Below are 21441 nucleotides of genomic sequence, written 5' to 3' on the forward strand. Positions count from 1 at the left end.
GGGGCAGGGGGAGGTCTCACCACGAAATCACCCGGCCCCAAAGCACATTCAGGTGGGGAGGGGTCGCTGGAGAAAGGTTGGTGTCCTCGTGGCTCCGTGGGTTTAGTTTCTGAGCAGGAAAAACTCACCTTTCTTGGTGAGGGGAAGGTGTTGGAAGGATGGAGGAGGTGATGCCACGGGTGCTGCTCGTCCCCAGGGGTGGCAAAGTGCTGTGGCCTGATGGATGTGCAGGTTTCTGGTGGAAGGGACAGTGTCCATCCCAAAAGGCTTGCTGTGGGTTTGCTCCCTGCCCCCCAAGTCCTCACCTGGCCTGGAAAGTCTCACCTTGGCACGTCCCCCCTGGGCTCTCCCAGCTGCTGATGGGCACCTGATGGATTTTATGGGCCAAGAGTCAAGGAAACAAGGGAACTGAGCAGTGTGTTGGTTTGGTTGGTTTGGTGTCAGGTCCTCACAGGGCTCTGCTGCTGCCTCGGCCACACAGCCATGGAATGGTTTGGGTGGGAAGGGACCTTAAATCTCATCCCATCCCACCCCCTGCCATGGGCAGGGACACCTCCCACTAGCCCAGGATGCTCCAAGCCCCATCCAACCTGGCCTGGAACACTCCCAGCAAAGAGGCATCCACATTCTCTGGGCAACCTGTGCCAGGGCCTCCCCACCCCCACAGCAAATTCTCTCTCCCCAACCTGCTCTCTTTTGGTTTAAACCCATTCCCCTTGTCCTGTCTCATTCCCCCTCGTCCGTGCTTTTTCCCCACTGGATTTTGGGCATCTGAAAGGAGCTAAGTGCTCCTTCTAGCCAACAAATGTCACCAAATCTTCCCTCTTCCCACCCTCCTTGTCCCCCTCTTCCCTCACTGGGGCGTCTCAGCCAGGCCACGAGCAGAGCTGTCACACAACAGCGTGGATGGCACAACAGCTGCCCTGTATTTATCATAAATCAGCTCAGAAAAGCAGCTCCTTCCCTTCCACTCTGTTCAGCAGTGGTTCAGGCAGCAGTGTTATTTGCATCCTGCCTTCTTATTTTTGAAAGTCTTAATTATTAAAAAAAAAAAAAACAACCACAAACCACCAAACCAACAAATCTTACTTTTTGGTTGCCGTTGTTGTTGTTGTTCTTTGGGTTTTTTTGACTCTGGCTTTGTGAGGGTGGTTTTTTTTTTTTTTTATCTCCCAGTTTAAAAATATCCAGCCCTTCAGCAGGGAGAGAATGTAGGAGGAGGTCTCCAAAAAGCCCTCTAACAGGAGATCCTAAGGAGGGAGAAGGTCCATCCAGTGGCTTGGTCTAGCTGTGTGAGCTAGAGGAGAGACAGGGCTATTTCTAGAAGTGCCAAGTGAAAGCAGAGCTGGTTTGAGCACAGCTTGAGACCCCAGAACCATCAGAGCTGGTTTCAGCACAGCTTGAGACCCCAGAACGATCAGAGCTGGTCTGAGCAGCAGTTTGAGACCCCAGAACCATCAGAGCTGGTCTGAGCAGCAGTTTGAGACCCCAGAACCATCAGAGCTGGTCTGAGCAGCAGTTTGAGGCCCCAGAACCATCAGAGCTGGTCTGAGCAGCAGTTTGAGACCCCAGAACCATCAGAGCTGGTCTGAGTAGCAGTTTGAGACCCCAGAACCATCAGAGCTGGTCTGAGCAGGAGTTTGAGACCCCAGAACCATCAGAGCTGGTCTGAGCAGCAGTTTGAGACCCCAGAACCATCAGAGCTGGTCTGAGCAGCAGTTTGAGGCCCCAGAACCATCCCCATCCTCGGGGTCTGTCCCCAGGCCCTTGCAGCAGAGATGTTCTCCTGGCCCAGCCCTCCAGCTCTCAGCTGCTCCATCCTTCCAGTCGCCCTCCAAGGCTCCCAGAGATCCCAATCCTTGACTGTGCTGCTGCCTGGGGGTTTTTCCCGGCGTTCCAGTGCCCATGGGGAGCACCACGTTTGGGGGTGGGTGGTGCAGGCACTGCCAGCCGTGGGAGGGGTGGTGCTGCGTGGCCCAGGAGCCTCCTCTGGCTGCCAGGTGGGATCTCTTGCTCCGGCTTCTCCTTCTCTTCACCTCTGCCCCCAAATGGCCCCAAACCTCGCTGAGCCCTGACCGGGCAGTTCCTGGGTATGATGAGCTCAGAGTCCACCCCCTGTGACTCCACCCAGTCCTTGGCCAGGGCAGGAGATGACTGAGGTTTCGGAGGGATGGGAGGCAGGAATGGATGTCTTGGAGGTGGAGGAGCTGCTCAACCTTTGTTAGATCACAGAACCATGGAACAGTCTGGGTTGGAAGGGACCTTAAAGGTGATCCCATCCCACCCCCTGCCATGGGCAGGGACACCTCCCACCAGCCCAGGTTGCTCCAAGTTTATCCACCCTGGCCTTGGACACTCCCAGGGATCCAGGGGCAGCCACAGCTTCTCTGGGCAACCTGTGCCAGGGCCCCACACCCTCCCAGGGAAGGATTCCCTCCCAATATCCCACCCAAACCCCCCCTCTGCCAGTTCAGGATGCTCTGGGCGAGCTGGTGCCTCCGCCCTGTCCCTGTGGCCACGCTGAGGAGAAGGGCTCTGTGCTGGGGGTGCCCTCAGACGTTGTTTCCCCCCCCAAGTGCCACCAGTGGCCGGTGCTCTGCCAGGCACCTTGGCTTTTCCTTCCTCCTTTCTTTCTCCCCGTTTATTTATTTTAATTTATTTGTATTTATATCTCTATTTTTTTTCTATTTTATTTTTATTTTTATTTTTATTTTGGTTGCCAACAGCGATTCCTGGGGAAGCTGCAAGAGCCTCCTTTCATTTCCAGCCCCTGTAAAGTTTCCTTTCCTTGTCAGAGGAAAAAAAAAAGTTACATTTCCTTGTACATAAGGTATATATAAATATATATACATATCTCTATATGTATGTATATAGATATATACATATATAACGAGCTCTAAATCCTGTACAGTTTCCAACTGAACTCGATGGCCTGCTTTGTTTTCCTCCGTGTTTTCACCGTTGCAGAATGAGCTGACTTTCATCTCCCTTTTTTTTTTTTTCTTTTTGGTGCCTCTTCCCCTTTTTTTCTTTTTTTTTTTATAAATATATACAGAAAAATATATATATATACATATATATATATTTTGTCGTCGTCGTTGCAGAACTGGAAAAAAAAAAAAAAAACGAGACAAAACAAAACGAGACAAAAACAAAAACCCAACGACAAACAGTGAAAAAAACCCCAAACCTTACAAATCAACCCCTCAAAAAAAAAACAAACAACAAAAGGACAGAAGAGCAGCGCTGAGAAAGGCACGATGGATGTCCCCCCGATGTAAATTTGTACAGTGACGATTTCTAACGTTTTCTACACTCGCAGAAAAGTTATTTATAATTTCCGCTGTCCGACTGGGTGCGAATCTCTGTGACCTGCAGACCTGGATCGCCGTTTGTTCCCGTGGTTTCTCGTGCAGTGTTTGGTGAGGTGACAGTGTATGAATTATTTATGCCAATAAAAAAAAAAAAGGAGAAAAAAAATAATAATAATAAAAAAAAAAACAAACCAACAACCGACCAAACAAAACACCTTGGAAAAAACGTTGTTCTTCTCACCCCCCTCTCCCCACCCCGTGCTGCTCCCTCCCTGCCCTCTCCTGGTCACATCCCGGGAATATTTATCCATGCTGGGGGCTGGGAGACCCTTCCTGCTCTCTCTTTGTCACATCCTGGGAATATTTGTCCATGCTGGGGGCTGGGCCATTCCAGACCCTCCCTGCCCTCTCTTCATCATAATCCAGGAATATTTATCCATGGTGGGTCTGGGCCATTCCATCAGACACTCCCTGCCCTCTCCTCATCATAATCCAGGAATATTGGTCCATGGTGGGGTCTGGGAGACCCTTCCTGCCTTCTCCTTGTCACATCCCAGGAATATTTGTCCATGCTGGGGGCTGGGCCATTCCATCAGACATTCCCTGCCCTCTCCTCATTGTATCCTGGAAATGTTTATCCATGGTGGGGACTGGGAGACCCTTCCTGCTCTCTCTTTGTCACATCCTGGGAATATTTGGCCATGCTGGGGGCTGGGCCATTCCAGACCCTCCCTGCCCTCTCTTCATCATAATCCAGGAATATTTATCCATGGTGGGGGCTGGGAGACCCTTCCTGATCTCTACTTGTCACATCTCGGGAAGAGTTGTCCATACTGGAGTCTGGGCCACTCCAGCAGACCCTCCCTGCCCTCTCCTCATCACATCCCGGGAATATTTGGCCATGCTGGGGGCTGGGAGACCCTCCCTGCTCTCTCCTCGTCACATCCGGGGAATATTTATCCATGGTGGATCTGGATCATTCCATCAGACCCTCCCTGCCCTCTCCTTGTCATAATCCAGGAATATTTATCCATGGTGGGGGCTGAGAGAACCTTTTTGCCCTGTCCGTGCCATATCCTAGGAATATTTATCCATGGTGGGGTCTGGGCCATTCCGTCAGACACTCCCTGCCCTCTCCTCATCATAATCCAGGAATATTGGCCCATGGTGGGGTCTGGGAGACCCTTCCTGCCCTCTCCTTGTCACATCCCGGGAATATTTGTCCATGGTGGGGTCTGGGAGACCCTTCCTGCCCTCTCCTTGTCACATCCTGGGAATATTTGTCCATGCTGGGGGCTGGGCCACTCCAGACCCTCCCTGCCCTCTCCTCATCATAATCCAGGAATATTTATCCATGGTGGGTCTGGGCCATTCCATCAGACACTCCCTGCCCTCTCCTCATCATAATCCAGGAATATTTGTCCATGGTGGGGTCTGGGAGACCCTCCCTGCTCTCTCCTCATCCCATCCTGGGAATATTTGTCCATGGTGGGTCTGGGCCACTCCAGCACCCTCGGGAGCACCTCTGACCCCACAATGCTCAGAGGGACACACGGCGCTGCCCAACCCCCCTTCCCTCTGTCCAACCCCCCTTCCCTCTGCCCAGCCCCCCTTCCCTCTGTCCCGCTCTCAGCCCATCCCGTCGGGGCTTATCATTCACGGGGAACATTTGGATGGGAGCCACAGAGAGACGCAGCAGCCGAAAATCTGGGATTTGGGCAGAGGCTGGGCCGGCAGCAGCCGAGTCCCCGCACGGCTCCGCTCGGCAGCGGGGCTGGGTGGGCGCCGGGCGGGGGGATGCTCCTCCCCAGCCGGGCCCCCCCGGGGATGGCTGAGCCCAGAGATGACGCTGGAGGCTCTTGGCATCTGCTGCTTTGTTTGTTTGCTTCTCCCATGCTGTTTTACTGGGAATGCCACCATAAATCTGCGGGACGGCCCCTTGGAAAGCGGCGGCGGTGGCTGGTGGGGCTGCTGGAGACGGGGGAGGGAACCGCGGAGGGTTCGCGGTGCTTTCCCCCCTCTCCTTCCCTCCTCGCTGTTGCCCGAGCACTTGAAAGGTAAAATAATGATGGCTCCCCATTAATAAACCATGAACGCTCCACACTTCTCCCGTCGAGGGCTTTTCATCTTTCAAAGCCTGCAGGAGCTGGGAACCAATTAAACCAGGAACAGCCCGGGCGGGGAGCGGGGCAGGAGCCTTCTGGGGGGATTTTCCTGGCAAGGATGGAAAGGGACTGCTGGGATGGATCTCCAAGAGGAGGGAGAAACGGGATTTGGGCGTGAAGAGCCACCACTCGATGCCCTCTCCACGGCGGGCACCTCCCTGGAGCCACCGGCGCTTCCATCCCCGCAGTTTGTTGGCAGGGGGTTCCCCCGGTGCGGATCCGGAGGGCTGCCACCGGTCTGGAGCGTAACTGGTTGGCACTGGTGTGTCACTGGGCAGCCTGGTGGCTCCGGCACCGCAGGGACAGAGCTGCTGATTGCCAGGCTGAGCCCCCGCCGAGCCCAGCACGGCGACGCTGAGCTCGCTCCTGGCTCGTGGCTAATGAGATTCCAGCACCGGGAAGGCGAGGAACGCGCAACATATCCCCAAACCAGCCTTTAATAGTGGCTTTGGAGGATCGGAGGAGCCTTTGAATCCACATCTGCATATCTATCTGCATGTGTGTGCACGGCACAGGCACAGGGCACAGGCACACGTGTCCGTCAGCTCCTTCGTGCTGGGGATGAATCACGAGCCATTAATATTTCACAGGCAAAGGATAACTGCAGGGAGTGAAAGAGGAGCTAAATCCCCAGGACAGCAGCTCTCGCTGCTCCTGGGTGACCCACCCGGGTGCTGGGTGTTGTGGCATTGCCACAATCAGGGTTCAGCCCTGGCTGGGGCGAGTGGGTGCCAACATCAAACGGGGCTTTGCTTTGGGTTATAACTGACTTTTGGGGTCAGTTCTGGTGAGGGAGACCTGAAGGCACCTCTGTTTTCACCAGCAAAGGCGGCTCCAGGTACGTCCCATGTGTCCCAAGTGCTGCTTGGGCGACCCTGGGTACACAGATCATGGATACCTTACCACAGATACAAATTTTCCTTGAGCACCGCCCAAATTAATGCTTCTGTTGCCCTGAATTTCAAAAATAGGATGTTTAGGCACCGAGGTGGGGCTGTTGGACCTGGCCACTGGCCACCAGCCCCTGCCCACGGCGGGGCCCGGCGCTGTCACTGCTGCCGGCAGGTTCGGGTTCCCCTCCCCGCTCCGTATCACCAGGAACGGGAGAGGAAAAAAAAAGGCTGGCGTGGAGCCGAGCCCTGACCTGGAGGGTGAGAACAGCGGTGGCCCCCAGGCAGCGCTCCCACCAGTCCCAGCCCAGCGCCGGGGGGGTCTCGGGGAGGGCCGAGCAGCAGAATCTGCATTTAAACAATAATTTAACAATAATTCCCACAACGCTGGCGCTGCAGCCGGAGCCAGGACGGGGCTGGCGGGGGTCCCGCACCGCTGACCCGGCCCGGACCATCCCGCCCGTGCCGGTCCTGCCCAGGCCGGGCTCCAGCCCGGGCTCGCGGCAGAGCCCCACAATGGGACATTGTTCGGAGCTGTGATTTATGTTTCCTCCCCAGGCTCGTCTGGGCTTTCTCAGGAGCCTCAACGAGCTGCTGGAGCACCGGGCTGGTCCTTTCCGGGCGGGCCGGGGTGGGCTGAGCCCCCCGCAGCCCCCCCAGCAGGGACTGGGGGGTCCTGCCTGAGTGAAGGCACGGGCTGGGGGGGTAAAGCTCCGGCCCTTCGTTAGGGCTTGATTAGCTCATTACGGGCTGTCCTGTGCCCGGCTGGGACAGCCCGAGCCCGCTCCACCACGGATGTCCCGGAGACATCCTGGAAAGCATCCTGGGGGCTGGGGGAGCCCCGGGGAGCCCCGGGCTGCCGCCTGGCCATCCACAGATTAATTGGCCGCTTCTGTGGCGGCCACCCACCCTTTAACAGGATTGTTGCTCTGAGCCAGAGCAGAGCTGATCCCGCTTTGCGGAAAGACCCGGCTCGTTAGCGGGATTAATGCCAGCCAAGGCATGGAAAGTCGCTGCCCGGCATCCCCCGGGGGTTTCCATCCTCTCCTGCCCACCTGCTGGGAAGGAGCTGCCCTGCCCGAAGTCCCCAAGCTCCCGCCGTCCCATTGCTCAGCAGATTCCCTTTTCCTCACCTCTATTTTTACCTCTGGGACAGAAACCCGACCCCCGGGGAGCGCAGACGCGATGTGAGCTCCCGCTTGGCTCCTGGCAGCCCTGGGAAGGAGGAGTGATTCCCAATTCCCAGCTTTTTGCCCTAAACTTCGCGCCTGCAGCCTCTTCCAAAGAGCTGAGCCGTGCCCTGGGCAGCAGCAGGTACAAAAACTGGCTGGAGGCTTTCCCGTGCCCCACAGCTACGGATTTGTCCCTTGGTTTTTTGGGATAGGGTGGCTTTCTGTGCCTGTGCAGCAAACCCTGGAGTGGGGGTGTGCTGGGAGGTCCCCGTGGTGTGGGGAGGGGTCTGGGATACTGAAGGTTCCCTTTGGAAGATAACCCCAGCTCAGGGTTTGTGCCTGGGTACCGGGAGGGCTGCGGGATGTGGGGTGGGATTTGGGCAGCCGGCACCGGGAGAGCGGGGCCAGAGGAGAGGTTGTCCCACCTCTCCCACCTCAGAGGTCGTCTGGCACCTTTCCTGGCACGTCGGGGTGCCAGACACCACCGCGGGTCTCTGAAGGGCACAAGGAAAACCCTGTGCCCCCCACCCAAGGGACAGCCATGGGGCAGGGACGCTCCGTGGGACCCGCTGGCTCCGTGTCCCCATTTCCAGCCGGTGGAGAGAAACATCCCAGGATCCCGGCAGGTACCAGGCACGTGGATGAGCCCTCAGCCTCCTCCTCCCTTCCTGCTTGGCCAGCAGGTCCTGTGGGGAGAGCTCAGGAGCAGGGCAGAGCCTGGCAGCACGTGGTGCCATGTGGGAATGCTTTCTGGGAGCACTGGGATGCTGCAGGGGAGACCAGGAACCATTTTTTCCACTTTTCCCACTTTTTCCAAGCTCCTTCCACACCAGTCCTACCACGATGGCCCCCAGTTGTGCAGCAGCTCCGGAAGCTCACGGGGAAGGTCTCTTGGAAAACCACCCTTTGGGAATACCTGTTCTTCTCAGGAGGCTTTTTCCCACTGGGATCGGTGTCCCTGGGTTGGGTTTCAGCTATTTTTGGCCCTGTAAATCTGATGGGTGACGATGCTCATGGCTGTGAGCGTGTGGCAAAGTCCTCCTTGGCACGATGGGTCCTTCCTCCACACGGACAAGCTGCTTTCTCTTTTAGGATTTAATCTATTTTAACTCTTATTTCCGGCACTTTTCTCCATCCGTCTCCTCTTCCAGCACCCTGGATGGGGACTGCTCCTTGATTACCCCTTGCATGGAGGGTTTTGCTGCTTGAATTATCCCATAGCATCCTCCAGTGTGGGGATCAGTCCCTGTTTCCTACCTGGAACCCCCAAAACCCTACACATGGGGCTGCTTCCCAGTTCATTTTGCATTCCCAGCACTGCATCCATGCACCGGGAGCAACCTGTGGTGGCACTGGCTCTGCACATCCTCAATCCACAGGGATGTGGGAAGGCTGTGGACTGGGAAGGGGAAGGTTTGGCAGTGGGGATCCCTCTCTCCATGGCTGGGCAGACACCATCAGTGGTTTTCCCTGGGTCCTACCCCTGGGCTCAGCTCCCAGCAAAGGAGGCTTGGCTGCCTGGGGTGCTGGGAGGAAAATGGATTGCCCCATTCTCCACGCTTTCTCCCACACCTTAAAACAATGCAGCTGGCGGGAGAAGGGCCCCTGGGTGCTGTTCAGCCACCCACACCTCCCAGGGAGCACCGTGGGACTGTGTTCCCAGGGGAACAACACCACAGCCACCCCTGGAGCCAGCAGTGAGAGAGACCTGGGCTGTGCTGGGGCTGCTGGGGGGGTGTGCCAGGGCTGGGGGGGTGTGCCAGGGCTGGGGGGGGTGTGCCAGGGCTGGGGGGGTGTGCCAGGGCTGGGGGGGGTGTGCCAGGGCTGGGGGGGGGTGTGCCAGGGCTGGGGGGGTGTGTCAGGGCTGGGGGGTGTGCCAGGGCTGGGGGGGGTGTGCCAGGGATGGGGGGGTGTGCCAGGGATGGGCGGGTGTGCCAGGGATGGGCGGGTGTGCCAGGGCTGGCACAGGGGCTTGGGGGGATGCTGAGGAGAGTGCCTGTTGTGTTTGGGGGGAGGAATTTGGGTGCTGAGTGCCCGGGAAGGTTGTGCTGTGCTCCTAAAGGGGGAGAGGAAAACTGCTGGGGAGGATCCAAACACTCTTGTCAGTAGAAATAGGGTGGGGAAGGCAAAGGGTTTGCCTTCAAATATTTGGGAAGGTGATAAAACAGCAGTTGGCCCAGTGGGAGCTGCTGATTGTTCTGTCTGGCTGCAGCCCCAGGGTATCCATTCATCCATCCAACCATCCACCCACCCATCCATCCATCCACCCACCCATCCACCCATCCATCCATCCATTCATCCCTCCATCCCTCCATCCCTCCATCCATCCATCCATCCATCCCTCCATCCATCCATCCATCCCTCCCTTCATCCATCCATCCATCCATCCATCCCTCCCTCCATCCCTCCATCCCTCCCTCCATCCATCCATCCATTCCTCCATCCACCATCCACCCATCCATCCATCCATCCATCCATCCCTCCCTTCATCCATCCATCCATCCCTCCCTTCATCCATCCATCCATCCCTCCATCCACCATCCACCCATCCATCCATCCATCCATCCATCCCTCCCTTCATCCATCCATCCATCCCTCCAGGGCTCCCTCCTGCCCTGCTGGAGGCAGTGCCTGTGGTTATAAAAATGACCTGTCCCTCAGTGCACAGCACCTTTTCCAACTGCTGAAACCCTCCTTGTTTCCATGAAGCTGGTGGGGACGGATTCTGGGAATGCAGGGCTGGGGATGTCAGAGCAGAAGTGCTGAACCCGCCAGTTCAGCTGCGAGGTGGCTGCTCAGAAGTGTTTGCTCGGGGATATTTGTTGGTTAAATGGCCCTGGCACAGACCAGCAGGGACTGATCCTGGCTTTGGAAAAGGGAAATGCTGGATTAAATGGCTCACAGGTGGATCAGAGTGGAGTTCTTTAGGCAGTGAGTGACTGGAGGGCGCTCAGGGTTCCTGCTCTCGGGATGGGATGGGAAGGACTCGTGTGAAGCGCGGCAGGGACCTGCTACAGAGGTGTTGACAGCAATCAGGGAACGATGTGACTCCAAAAACTATTTTTATTTTGTTTTATTGGGTTCCTCGGGCTTGAGCTGAGGCTTCTGGCCAGGAGAGCCACGTCCATGTCGGTGCAATAGGTGGGTCAAGCTCAGCCCTCCCTGCTCGGGGCCGGAGGGCTCTCACTTGGGGTTAAAGTCCCTTAAATTTAAAGCAACAAATTGTCTCTGGGGACGTTCAGGGGCTTTGCAGCAGAACCTGGTGCTGAACTGAGGTGCAGCTCATCCTGCTGGATGGGACAATTGGAGGGGACAGGGACAACAGGGTCCCTGAGAGTGATTTAATCTCAAAGCGCTCGTTTAATTAACGCAGCAGCCCTTGGATGCATCCTAATTCTCTGGGCACATCTGACTCTGCGGCACATGGGGGATGAAGTTGTGCCTTTCTGCTCTCCCTCACTTGGTGGCTGGGAAAAATCAATGTAAAACCCTTCAAAATGCCCGGAAAGACCCGTTATCTCCTGATATCAAACCGGGAGGGTGAAGTTCAAACAACCCCCCGCTGCTGCGTCAAGGACGGGAGCTCCTTCCCTGCTCTCCTGGGAGTGGGGTGAGAAACCAACCCCTTCCTTACAGATTTATGTAATTCCTTTGGTTTAGGGCAAAAAAAAGAGCTTTGCTTGGCCTGGTTGTGGGGTGGAAAGAGCCTTCTCCTTGGGCCTGCACCTCGTTCTGCTTTGGGAAAAGCGTTTTGCAGAGGGGAAGGCCCTGATCCCCCTTGCACGTGTCCCTGCTGCAGCCTGGTTCTGTTCTCAGTCAGGGGCTGGCTCCTGATTTTTTTTTCCCATTACTTGGTTGTTTTGAACTCGAACACGAAGCTTTCTCTTATCCTCACCCCCCTCCCCAGTCTTCCCAGTCCCACCAGTTGGCCTAAGGGAGACACAGACCCACCAAACACCTGAAAATCAGCTGCAACCTGAAAACCAGGCGTGGAGCAGCTTCCACCGGGAGAGATTAAAAGTTACTGAATAACCCAACTCCGTCAGCCACCGGTCTCTCCAGGGAATGTGGCAGTGCCGGTGCCAGGTGCCCAGTGCCCGGCGGGCATTTTGGTCACCCAAAACCACAAAGCAATTCCCCCCTTCCCCCCCCATCCCAACCCTCCCGGAGCCCGGGGAGGGGGGATGTCCAGGCCGGGGTGATGAGCAGAGCGAGCCCCGGCAGAGCTGCAGGACGCCGGGCACGGGCCGGGGAGGGGACGAGGGCACTGCTGGGACCCGCTGAGCGTGGATGCCACCGTGGGAAAAGCGGCGGGCACCGCGCAGCCGGCTCAGCCCCGCTCCCGCAGCCGGCTCAGCCCCGCTCCCGCAGCCCTCCCGCAGCTCCGCCGCCGGCAGAGCCCTTTTCCTGCCCCTGCCCACCCAGCGCCTCCTTCCCGGGCTCGGGCAGCCCCCGCTGCCTCCGGACGGCCCCGCAGCCATGGCCTCGGTGTGTGCCTTTTGTTTGCTCTTGCTTTCGGGACCGAAATGCCCGGGGCGGGGGGAGCGGGGCCCCGGCCAAGCGGCATCTGCGGCGGGGGCGAGCGGGGCGCGATGCCCGGTGGCATCTCCGCGGCTCTCTCCGGACACAAGTAAGGCCGGGGGCGGCGGGGGCACCCCTGGGGGGGTTCGGGGGGTGGCTCTGAGCGGCCGGGAGGGCGCGGATGTCTTTGGCTCCCAACTGAACCGCGAGTTTCAGTTTTCCAGGAGCGCTTTATTCGGGATGGGACGGTGCGGGTCCGCTCCCCCCCCCGCGCCTCCCTGCCGGTCTCTCAGTCTGGGAATCACAAGGGGACCGCTCGCGGTCTCCAACCCTCCGGCTGCTCCGCTCGTTCCTCTGCTTTAGACGCGGGTTCGGGGGCTGGCACTGCCAGCAGCATCCCTTTGGCCCGAGCGGGTCGGCAGCTCCCCCTTTGAAGAGCAGGACCCTTAAAAATCCCTCCCCTGCACAACCCGCCGCACTTTCGGGCCCTTCAGCTTCTCCTCGGGGCCTTGGGGAACCACGGCGGATTTTGGCACGTGGGGGGCAGAGGGGCGGCTGTGGGGCCTGGGGAAGGGAGGAAGGAAAGCATCCAGGAGGGAAGGGAAGGGAAGCAGCTTCTGGGGAGGGGAGGCGTGTGCTCCTTCCTCCTGCAAGCCCCTCATCCTGCAAACTGCGTCGGCTCGCAGCTGCTCCGGCTTCCTGGGAAGTCCTATTGATGCCAAAGCAATCCTGGAGAAGTGTGGAGGGGAGGGGGGAATGACTAAAGTTATCCGCGGCCGTGTGTGCTGCTGCAGATGCGGGGTCCTTCCCCCCCTTCTCCCTGTTTTTTGGGGAGGGGTTCGGAGCCCGTGATCAAAAGCTGGAGCTGCCGTCCATCTGCTTCTGACAACCTGAGCGCTCGCTGGCAGCTTCTGAATTCAGAGCCTTGAATTCCTCAATAATTAGAGGAGTTTTTTTTTCTCAAAAAAACCATCCCATCTGGGCTTCTTCGCGATGGGAATGAAAAGCCAAGGTGGGTGTGGGAGGGGGGCAGGTGGATTTTCAGCCTTAGCAACCCCAATCTTGAAATATTACATCAGCACCGAAGAGGTGTAATTAAGTAGGAAACAAATGAGCCCAGCTAATCTGTTTTGCTTGTTTGAGCTTAGCGGAGTGCAGAAAACAAACAGAGGCTGAATGATGAATGAGACTCCTTTTTATTTATTTTATTTTAAAGGGTTTCTCTTTCTCTGAGCCCCAAAGGGGGGTTGGGATGTGGGTCAGGAAAGTCGGCCGCTCCCCCCCCCCCGCGGCTCGGAGGTCACCCGGACGCGGCAGCCGGGGCCGCGCTCGCCGTTTGCCCCTTTCCTGCTCTAATTGACTGCTCTGCCAAGCCTCGGCTCCCTTGGATGCCTTCCCGGAGGGATGGGGATGGATCTCCACGCCGCTGTTCCCCGTGGCTGGCGGGGGGTCAAAGCCGTGGCCCCGCGGGTCGCCGGGCGAGTGCCCCTTTAACGCGGGCTCTGCCCCCTCGCCCCTCCCTCGCCGCGGCCCCAGGAGCTCCCCCGGGTCCTCGGGACGCGAGGTTGTCGCTCGGCACGGCTGTTCCTGCAGAGAAGCGATGGTGCTGGTGCACCTTTGGGTGGCAGAAGTGGCCGGACAGCCCCCACGCGGGGCCCCCCCGCGCCATCCTTCCCCTCCCTCCTGCTGCCTGCCTGCCCCCGGCCATCCCACGAGGGGCAGGGGGCTGGGAAGCCCCTGGCACGGTGGCTTTCACACCCCGAGGGGCTTCAGCAGCCCGAGCGTGTCCCAGCCCGGCCGCAGCTGTGCCACGGGGAGGGGCAGGGGCTCAGCCGGGTGGGATCAGGAGGTCTGGGGGGGCTCTCAGCACGTGGGGTCACCCCGGGGTGCTGCTACCGTCGTGTCCTCGCTTCTCCGTGCCCACCGTGCCCCAGCTGCTGCCATCCCACCCCGAGACCCCCGGCATGGGCTGTGTGGTGGGAAGGAGGGAAGGAGGCCTGGCTGGGGTTTATTTTCCCCAGGCACTCGAGTGCTGTCGGGCTCTGGCAGCGCCACGAGGTGCCAGGAGCAGATGGCAGCCATCGGCCGGGCTTTCTCCCAAATCCCTGTGGCTCCTGGCACCGTGCTGGGCAGCGGCTCCCGGTAACCCCCTCGCTCCCACACCGCTCTCTGGGGAAAGAACTGGAGGATTTTTGGTCTCTTCGTTGAGCATTTTGCATTTAAACCCCGTCCCCAGCCTGGCGAGGAGTTACTTGTTGCTCTCTCTGGTGCGATGCCCGTGCTGAGGATTGGAGGGTGGAAGGGCTTTGTGTTAAAGGCAGGTGGGTCTGAACCACTGCCCATCACTCAGCGTTGACAAAGACCCTGTTCCCCCCGCCCCCTCCTGCCAAACCTTCCAGAAATGGTTTCAAAAGCAGAGGAAACGGGCAACTCGCTTGGCCCCGGAGAGGACAGGTGCCAGTGTGCCATGGGGAGGGGCTGGGTGGGAAGGGGGGCTCTGGGGGGCTGTCAGCACGTGGGGGCACCCCGGGAGGGGGAGCCTGGCCACCACCGCGCTGCTGCTGAGGTCCCCCCCGACCCTGGGAACAGCGGCACCCCAAAATCACACGGCAGAGGGGATGCTCCCGGGGAGCCCCGAAATGTCGCACGGCAGAGGTGACGCTCCCCGTGTGCTGCTGGTGCCCGTCCCGCTCAGCATCCCCCCAAAACCACCCCCGTGCTTCCTTTGCAGCCCCTCTCTTGCTCCTGCTGTTTGAAGCCTCCTCCATGGGGTTGTGTCCCCAGCAGCAACCCCCCCTTTCCAACAGGAGGACACCGAGCCCCCCGCACACCTCTGGCTCCCCCTCCCCGCCCCTCAACCCTCCCCCGACCATCCCTCTGCCCTCCCTCCCCCTCCCATCTCCCCAGCGCGCCTCCTGCCCCCCGGAGGGGCCGGGAAATTGGGAAGCGGCCAAAATGAAACAAGTTTTCCCCTTCCCTCCTGGGTGACAATTTCAGCGCCGCGGGAGCTCGGTGGCCACCAGCCACATCTCCTGAGTCCACAGCGGCCCCGCAGCCCCCCCCGAGGGCAGCAGCAGCCCCCCCCTCCCGCCAGAAGCAGCGCCGGCACTCGCCGTGTCATTGTCATTACGGTGGTTTTAAATTCTGCCTTTTCTCTGCGAGGAGAAGGCCGGAGCTATTTATTCTCAGGCACCGCAGTCGCTGGTCTCAGTCTCTCTCCGAGTAATAAGAGCATCTCTGGAAGAGAAAATTGAGCGACTCGGTGGCAGGCGGTGTCTTCCTCGCCGAGCGAGGCTGTTTATCCTCCTCGTTTGGTTTCAGAGGAATAAATTTGCCAGACAACAGCGATATTACCCTCGTCTCAAAGACTTTATCAATTTGCAGTTGTCTCTCTCCGATGATGGTTTTTTATTGAACTGTCTGAGATGATTTCCAAAGAGAGGACTGCAATTTAAACTATTAAGTAATTTGGGAGAGCAATTAGTGTTAATCTGGAAACTCCCTGTGTTGCTCCCGAATAAATCACCCTCTCCGTGAGAGCAGTGCTGAAACAGCCTCGGGTGATTTATGGGGAAGGGGGGGATTTCGACCAGGAAAACAACAAGGAGCGAGTTTCTTGCCTGGCAAACTTTAATGCTGTGGTTCAGAGGGTGTCAGGGGCTCATGGCAGTTGGGTTTTCCTCTTGGGGTCTCCCAGCAGGGCGGGGTGTCCCTCCAGGTATCCCCATCTCCAAAAGGCTTCTCCACTGTGGTGCTCCCTGGAGAGATTTGGTTCGACCCAGGGTTTTGGTTCTGGAAATGGAGGAGGGATGCTAGGGATGGGGAGCAGGGGGATGAGGGAGGGCAGAGGAGATCCCTTTTCCTCCCTTGCTGTGTGATTCCATGGAATAGGAGCTGCCTGGAGCACCACAGTGCACGTCTGGTGCTAGAAAGAGTGTGCTTCCATCGGGTGGAGCCTCTTCCTCCTCTGTCTTGTTCTCTGTTGGCTTCTGCTCAAAACCAACCCCCAAAACTGTGTGTGAAGTCTCCAAACCTCTCCAGACTGTAGGAGCATCCTCTGTTCTCTGCCTTTCACCCTGCCTCCTCTGCCTGCACCACGGGCTGCCTCACCCAAGGCAGGGCCAGAGGTGGGTGCCCAGGGCCAGGTTCCACAGAACTCCAGGAGTGACAATCCCGTGTGTTTTACCACCTTCATGGGGGACACCTTTAGCTCCCCCAACAGCAAGTCAGACTGTCTGATGTTCCACCCTGTGCCATCACATCTCATCCTCTGCTGACCTCCCCCTGTCTCCTCCCCAGCTTCCACTCCGGTGCTTGCAGACATGTCTCTTCCCTTCTCCCCCTGCTCTTCCCTTCTCCCCCTCCTCTTCCCTGAGGAGAAGGAGCCCAGCTCCTGCAGCCTCCCCCTGTGCACTCTGTGCTCCTGCCTCTTGCTCAGGGGGGTCTCCCCTGGGCTCCTCCAGCGTGTCCCTGTCTGCCTGATCCCGTGGAGCCCAGACCTGGACACCACCCAGACCTGTAAGAGGCAAACAGAGGGGACTGACACAGCCCAGGGAAGCAGCTGGATTTGGCCAAGCTGAACTCTGGTTGTCCTTGTCCTCCAGCATCTCCAGATCCTTCCTCCAAAGCTGCTTCACAGCTCTTTGGCCCCAGCCTGTCCTGTCCTTTGGGGTTATCCCATTCCAGGGGCAGCACTTGGTGTTTGCCTCCGAATTCCCTGGGCTCCTGTTGGGCTCTGCTGTCATCTGCTCCTCCCTCCCTGGTGTCCTCTGGGAATGAGCTGAGGGTGCAGCCTCAGTCCAGCTGGTTATCCACCACTTGGCCACCAGGACAGGACAAGGGGGGGTGGTTTTAAGCAGGAACAGGATTGATTTAGATTGGATATAAGGAAGAAGTTTTTCACAGGGAGGGTGGGGAGGCCCTGGCACAGGTTGCCCAGAGAAGCTGTGGCTGCCCCTGGATCCCTGGAAGTGTCCAAGGCCAGGTTGGACAGGGCCTGGAGCAACCTGGGCTAGTGGAAGGTATCCCTGCCCATGGCAGGGGGTTGGATTAGTTGATCTTAAAAGTCCCTTCCAACCCAAACCATTCCATGATTTTATTCTATGATACTACGGAAAACTCTGGCAAAGGCCCTGCTGGAGTGAAGTTCCCCAGCTTGCACTGCTCCTCCTGGATCCACAGAGCCAGCCCTCCCTCCCTGGCAGTGAGCAGGTCCATTGGCCCTGATTTACACCTGAGAAATCCCTGCTGGCAGTTCCCAGTGTCTCTCCCGTCCATCATGGCTGGAAAGAGCATCCAGGAGGATTTGCTCCATCACCTTCTCGGGGGAGCTGAGCTGCCTGTGCTTCCCTGGCTCATCCTTGCTGGAGGATGGGTGACATCTGCCTTTCCCTGTGCTCAGGAGCTCTCCTGCTCCCCACCATCCCCCAGAGACAGAAGCAGCTCAGGTGAGGGAGGAAGCAGAAGGGTGAAGGCAGCTCCAGCAGAGCTGTCCCAGCCCTGCTCTCCCTCTCCTTTCCTCTCTCCTCAAGGTCATCCCAGGGAAGTTATTTCTGTTTGCAGGGATCACGACAGCACCTTGTGAGCAGCAGCCCGGAGAGCCTCCCCCTCTCCAGACTGTTGCTTCTGTTTGGAGTTATTGCTTTTTCCAAGTGGCTGCCGGTTCCCCGCTCCAATCCCTCCGTAATCCACTAAGGGACCTCACATCTCCCTCTCTTTCTCCTTTTTTTTCCTCTTTCTAAAACAATTAGCTTGGCTCAAAACCCTCTGCAATACGTCAATTAATACGAGCTGCGGCAGTAAATTAAAGGGAAACAGGAACAACTATGCTGGGATTAGGTCACTGAAACTATAAACTTTGGAACAAATCAGATTTCCTTGGGAAGGGAAATGGACAGCGGGGATATGTCAAGTCGTGAGATGAGACAGGCTCGGAGCAACTTTCCAGAGTCTCCTGACTTGGTTGCTGGATGCCAGAACTTCTTTCCCAAGGGGAAGTTTTGGGCTGCCAGAGCCCTGTTGCTGCTGATAAATGCTTGGATGGCCAAACAAACAAACAAGAGGAGAGAGAAACTGGAGAAGAGGGGGGTGAGGGGGGAGCTGTGAGGCGGTTTCGGGCAGTGGGTGGTTTGTGGTTGTGTCAAGACTTGCTGCTGGTGAGGCCAAGCCCTGTGTCCCCCTCCCTGGGTGGTTGATGCTCTCGGATGTTGTACCTGGCCCTGCTAAAGGGTCAGATCTGTTCACTCCCAGCTCACCCAGTGACGTTCCCAGTCTGCCAAGTGGTGGCAGAGAGCAGTGCTGGGAAGGGGGACGGGGCTCGGGGGGCCCTGAGGAGAGCAGGGCACTGCCACCTCTGTGCCAGCTCCGTCTGCAGGCAACAGGGGATAAAAAAACCCTCCCAAAAGCCGAGGTGAGTGGTACAACAGCGATTTCTGCACTGAGGGAGCGAGACCATCCTGGCCCTGGTGCTCTGGCAGAGCTCAGACACCCCTTTTCCAAGAGAGGTCGTCTGTCCTCCCCTCTCCACGGAGGATCCGCTTGTGTTCCTGGTCTCTGAGGCTGGTGGAAAGCCTGGAACAGGGGTTTGCCCCCTCCTGGGGTGCTCTCCCCAGCGGGATAATTACAGCCCACGTGTTCTCATTAGCTCCACAAACACCTCATCCCTCCTGGCCTCTCGCTCAGCCCTCGGCCCCGGGGAGACGCCGCAAACGGAATTAAACGCTGTGCTCAGGAGCAGAGCTTCCCCTCCTCTCATCATCCCTGCCTCATCCCTGCCTCCTCCCTCCCCACAGCCTTCACCCCAGGCTGGGTGCTGCCAAACCCAGGAGGTCCCCGAGGTTTTTTTTGGGAAGGTCCCTCCTGCCCCGCTCTCACAAACCCCGCTCGCTGCCGCCCTGCGAGCGCTGCCCCGGCGCTGAACCCCGGCCCACAGAGAGGTGTGAAGGCCACCACAGCCAGACAAAAGGCTTCCTAATGATGGAAACCCCTGCTGGTGGGGGGACGGGGATTCAGGGCTCTGCCTTCAGAAAAACAACCCCATTATTTCCTTGTTTCCTCCGGCACCGATGATGTTTCTCAGCCACCTCAACCCGTTCGGAGTATCCAAGTTGGGAGGCAACATTCCAGGCTCCTGGTGCTGTCAGAGAGGAGAGGCAGCTCTGGAGGTGGGGCTCTGGTGGGCTCCAAGCCCTCCCAGGGCTCCCACCCCTCGTGGGGACCGTGGGGGCCGGGGGACCTGGAGCTCTGCAGGGCTGCACCCCAGGGGTGCATCACCCATCCCATGGGTGATGCAAGTTCTGCTGCAGGGTTGGACATGACATTCCCTGCCTGCTGCACCTGAGCCAGCACCCAGGTGCTCCTTGGAGCTGGTTGAGGCTCCTCCTGACATCAGTCTTGGAGTCTGCATGACCATGGAGGTGTTTGGTTGGCATCACATTGTCACCAAGGTGACACGATCCCTGGGATCAGCTCTCTCTTGCTGAAAGGACAGAGTGGGCTCTGCCACGGGGTGCCAAGAGGATTGGGGGTAAAATCAGAGAAAACTGGGAAGTTATATCCACGTTCTAATGGCACAGAAATCACGGGGGGAAATGCAGTTGCTGCTCCCTGGCTGGAATGTGGGGGCATCCCCCGCAGAGGAATTCCAGGATGATTCCCCACACGCAGCCTTAGGCACAGTTGTTATGGGGGATGAAGTGGAGGGTGTTCAAGTGGAGTGGCCAAGGATTTCTGAAAGGATCCTAAAAGGATTTCTGTTGAATTCCTCTGATTTTCTGCTGAAATCCTTTTCGGGAGGAGAATCTGATGGCACCTCGTAGCTGATAAACCTTGAGGCAGGTTTATCTCTGATAAACCAAAGGAGAGGGGAGGAGATGTCTTGCTGCTGAGCTGACAGTCGTGGTGAAATCACTCTCCTTGGATGACTTTGGTTCGTTATAATCGAATTGTGACATCAACACACACCCCCACCCCCGAGCTCCCTGCCCCCAGGGGATGATCCCCCAAGGTGTGACCCCTGCTCTGTATTTTAGTGACTGTCACCCTCAGTGACCAAGGTCTGTCTGTCTGGAGTCAGGCCTGAACATACAGAATAAAAATAAGTTAAGAAAGGGCAGAAGTTCAGAAAGACTCCTCTGGGCCATTCACTTAAGAGTTAGACTCGGTGTCCTTGTGGTCCCTCCCAACTCAGAATATTCTGTGCAACCTGTGGAATAACTCCAGGGATCAGCTGACAGGCTGAACCTGCTTCACCCCCGTTGTGATGCCCGGTGGGTAAACCCCAGAACTCTGAATTATTGCCTTGAGCTCATTTCTTTTCAGGATTAGAGCTCGTCTTTGGGTCTGTTTGTGCAGTCAGATCCTGTCACTGGCAGCCCTGGAACCTCAGCCTGTCCCAATTTTCTATTAGGCCGTGTATCAATCAGGAGTGTTACTCCACAACCTCTCACTGTGAGTCCTTCAAGGGCACTGGCAGCGGGGAATATATGGAATAAAAGCGTGGAGAGCCGGGGGAGGGTCTCTGTGCAGCTGTTGGAGTGTCCCTGAACACGTTAGTGCAACCACCCTCTGATCCAGCAGCTGCTCCAGGGAGAGTCCCTGTGATGGGACACAAACAGGCTGGGTGGGCACGAGGGGCTCTCCTGGGGCACTGACAGACCCCCCAGACACAGAGGGGTGAGGGAATCCCCCCCAAAACAGAGGGGTGAAGGAATCCCCCCAGACACAGAGGGGTGAGGGAATCTCCCCCAAACAGAGGGGTGAGGGAATCCCCCCCAGACACAGAGGGGTGAGGGAATCCCCCCCAAAACACAGAGGGGTGAGGGAATCCCCCCAAACACAGAGGGGTGAGGGAATCCCCCCAGACACAGAGGGGTGAGGGAATCCCCCCCAAACAGAGGGGTGAGGGAATCCCCCCCAAATAGAGGGGTGAGGGAATCCCCCCAAACACAGAGGGATGAGGGAATCCCCCCTTCCTTGGGACAGAAAAATGGGGCAGTGGGAGGCTCCCTGGAGAGAGGTGGGATGGGATAAGGAGAGTAGAGATGGGATGGGATAAGGATGAGTAGAGGTGTGATGGGATAGGGATGGATAGAGGTGGGATGGGATAGGGATGAGTAGGGGTGGGATGGGATAAGAAGGGTAGAGGTGTGATGGGATAGAGATGAGTAGAGGTGTGATGGGATAGGGATGAGTAGAGGTGTGATGGGATAGGGATGAGTAGGGGTGTGATGGGACAGGGATGAGTAGAGGTGGGATGGGATAGGGATGGATAGAGGTGTGATGGGATAAGGATGAGTAGGGGTGTGATGGAGTAAGGTGTGTGATGACACCACTTGGCAAACTCGTTCAAACAGTTTTCCTCCTTCTTGCTGTTGGTTAA

At 57.7% G+C, this 21441-nt stretch overlaps 1 protein-coding gene across 1 annotated transcript in view; it reads left to right on the top strand.

Annotated features, from left to right (window-relative positions):
- Nucleotides 1-7572: 7572 nt before the first annotated feature.
- NOS1 (nitric oxide synthase 1) overlaps nt 7573-21441 on the top strand; it is an 84922-nt gene continuing 71053 nt past the window's right edge. The window contains exon 1 of the mRNA XM_064674650.1: nt 7573-7683. The gene's annotated coding sequence lies outside the window, so the exon portion shown is untranslated. The remainder of the gene's footprint in view (nt 7684-21441) is intronic.

This window comes from Pseudopipra pipra, chromosome 18 (genome assembly GCF_036250125.1).
Source record: "Pseudopipra pipra isolate bDixPip1 chromosome 18, bDixPip1.hap1, whole genome shotgun sequence".
NCBI lineage: Eukaryota > Metazoa > Chordata > Aves > Passeriformes > Pipridae > Pseudopipra > Pseudopipra pipra.